Raw genomic sequence first — 2,987 nt, forward strand, 5'->3', positions numbered from 1 at the left:
AAACCTGTCAATCAAATACAAAGGTGTAATCATAACATTCCAGGATAAACAGAAGCTAAGGGATTTTGCCAAAGCCAAACCTGCTATGAAAATCATACTAAAGGAAGTTCTGTGGACTGATAACCAACAAGAACAGACAACAACCAGAGAAAAACGAACGTGGCAGCATCACCCTGAACTCAATCGATAAATGGAAGAGTCAAGAACAGAATAAAATTATGAGAACAGAGGATCTGGGAGGTCATTCTATGATCAAAACAATTACAATGTGAAAGAAGGTAAACACAGAGGAACAGAGATCCAGGTGGTGAGAAGGTCAAGTGGATTATAGGAAAAAGTAGATTGTCTTAAATGGAGGGAAAAGTTAATGGAATATAAGGTAACCACAACAGTGGGGTTGGGAAAGGGGTTTAGTTCCAGTGTTGGGGAGGGCAATACAAGAAAGGGGAGGAGATGGAAGAACAAGACAGAGAGGGGAACACTGAGACATGGCCTAGTGGGACAGAGGTAAATAGTGATGCATACTCAACTTTGGAACAACAGGACTCTGGAATACAGGGATCTAGTTATATCTTGAAGAGTGTAAATAATACTAAAATCCTTGACTGCCTTATGAAGATTAGTTTCCCTTGTCTACTACTGTAAAACATACACTTGAGTCGTAAGATTCAATAGTGAATAATTGTTATCATGACTAATTGCGACTGTCACAATTGTAAAGGTAAAAGACTTGTAACAAAAACAGGGGAGTGGTTAATTTTACAGTCCAGAAACAGAGGACCCTAGGACCATCAAGGGAGAAGAGCACAAGCAGAATGAGGGACCTTATCCAGAGAAGCAGCGACGCCAGAGACAGAGGCAGAGATGGGGGCATGGAGAGGGGCAGCGGCTAAGGACTCTAGATTCATGGGAGGAGAGGGACTAAGAGCTGGTGTCCTAGAGGCAGACTTGCAGATTGTGCCCTTTAGAGATGTAAATTATTAAAATATGCCGGAGTATTTTTTTTTGTTGTTGTTCGTTTTTTGTAAAAAAAAAAAAAAAAATCAAGGTGAATAGAGAGACATACTGTTAACTGATGGTACATGGAGGGGATTATAATCATTGTAATGAAACAAGGTGTATGATTTGTTGAATGTAGAACTGATGGTCTGCCCTGTAAACTTTCACTCAAGCCACAATAAAAACCTTTTTTTAAAAAATGGGCAGATATATGCAGTGCTGGGCTGGTAGCATCATGGCGGCCAAGCACAGGTCAAAATTATCCAAGAACCTGCTGCACATGAAATTCATACAAAAAGGATTAGACTCAAAAACCAAGAAGCAGCTAGAAGAAAAAAATAAAATCATCAATGACGAGCACTGGTAATTGGACTTGCCAGAACTGAAAGAGAAGGAGAGCATCTCTTAATCGAAGAGCAAAGCTTCTCATTATGCAAACACCTTCTCTACGGTAGAATGTTGTTCTGCGAATTTAATCCTGAGGTTGATAAATTAAGGCTTCAGATGAACTCTAAGAACAAAGCTGAAGAAGTTGAAGATGAAACAGTGAAACTTGATGTGTCTGATGAAGAAATGGCTAGCAGGTATGAAAGCCTGGTGGGGACAATTGGAAAAAAAAAAGTTTGCCAAGAAAAGAGATTGTGCCAATTATGATGAAGATGAAAATGGGAACATGAAAAAGACCAAGACAAAGACAGTGTTCTTAAAACCCAAGATTCAAAAGAAGGCCTTGGGAAAGATACCAACACATTTTGGAACTTAACTTCAATTGTTTCTCTGTAGCTTTTGATATGATAATGTGTATTTGTAAACAAGTGTGTAATTTTAGAAAATGCTGTGCCTAAAACAGATGTGTAATGGAAGTTATACATCCTGATAGTGTTCATCAGGAAGGGATTTTCTGCCTTTGATCCTTGAATGTACATAGTTACGTTGTGATTTCCTACAGATCTTTTTCCCTTGGATTTTTAAAATATTGTCTATGGTCCCTGATCTTCAATAAATTAATATCATTGTTTAAAAAAAGAGAAGAAGATGGAAGGAATACACAGAGTCACTGTACTAAAAGGAAATGGTTGATGTTCAATCGTTTCAAGAGGTAGCATATGATCAAGAGCCAATGGTACTGAAGGAAGAAGTCTAAGGTGCGTTGAAGGAATTGACAAAGAACAAGGTACCAGGTATTGATGGAAAAAAATTGAAATCTTTCAAGAAAGCAAGGCAGGACTGGAGGCATTCACTCATCTATGCCAAGAAATTTGGAAGACAACTATCTGGCTGACTGGTTGGAAGAGATCCATATTTGTGCCCATTCCAAAGAGAAGTGACCCAATGAAATGCAGAAATCATCAGACAATCCCTTTGATATCTCATGTGAGTAAAGTTTTACTAAAGGTAAGACAGAAATGGCTGCAAGCACACATTGACAAAGAACTTACTGAAGTTCAAGCGAGATTCAGAAGAGGATGTGGTATGAGGGATATCACTGCTGATGTCCGATGGATCTTGGCTGAAAGCAGAGAATACCAGAAAGATGTTTATCTGTGCTTTGTTGACTATGCAAAGGCTTTTGATTGTATGGACAACATTGAGAAGTATGAGTATTCCAGAACACTTAATTGTGCTCATGAGGAATCTGTACCTGGACCAAGAAGCAGTTGTTCACACAGAACATAGGAACACTGAATGGTTTAAAATTTAAGAAAGGTGTGTGACAGGGTTATATTCTTTCATCATACTTATTCAACCTGTATGCTGAGCAAATAATCTGAGAAGTTGGGTTATATGGAGAAAAACGTGGCATCAGGATTGGAAGAAGGTTCTTTAACAACCTGCCATATGCAGATGATACCACCTTGCTTGCTGAAAGTAAAGACGACTTAAAATACTTACTGATGCAAATCAAAGACCACACCCTTTGATATGGATTGCATCTCAATGTAAAGAAAACAAAAATCCTCACCACTGGACCAATAAGCAACATTCTT

The 2,987-nt window shown here is 38.5% G+C and overlaps 1 pseudogene; it reads left to right on the forward strand.

Annotated features, from left to right (window-relative positions):
- Positions 1–1,234: 1,234 nt before the first annotated feature.
- LOC102816552 lies at positions 1,235–1,762 on the forward strand (annotated as a pseudogene).
- Positions 1,763–2,987: the final 1,225 nt, after the last annotated feature.

The sequence above is a fragment of the Chrysochloris asiatica genome, unplaced genomic scaffold, assembly GCF_000296735.1.
Source record: "Chrysochloris asiatica unplaced genomic scaffold, ChrAsi1.0 scaffold00221, whole genome shotgun sequence".
NCBI classification, from domain to species: Eukaryota; Metazoa; Chordata; class Mammalia; order Afrosoricida; family Chrysochloridae; genus Chrysochloris; species Chrysochloris asiatica.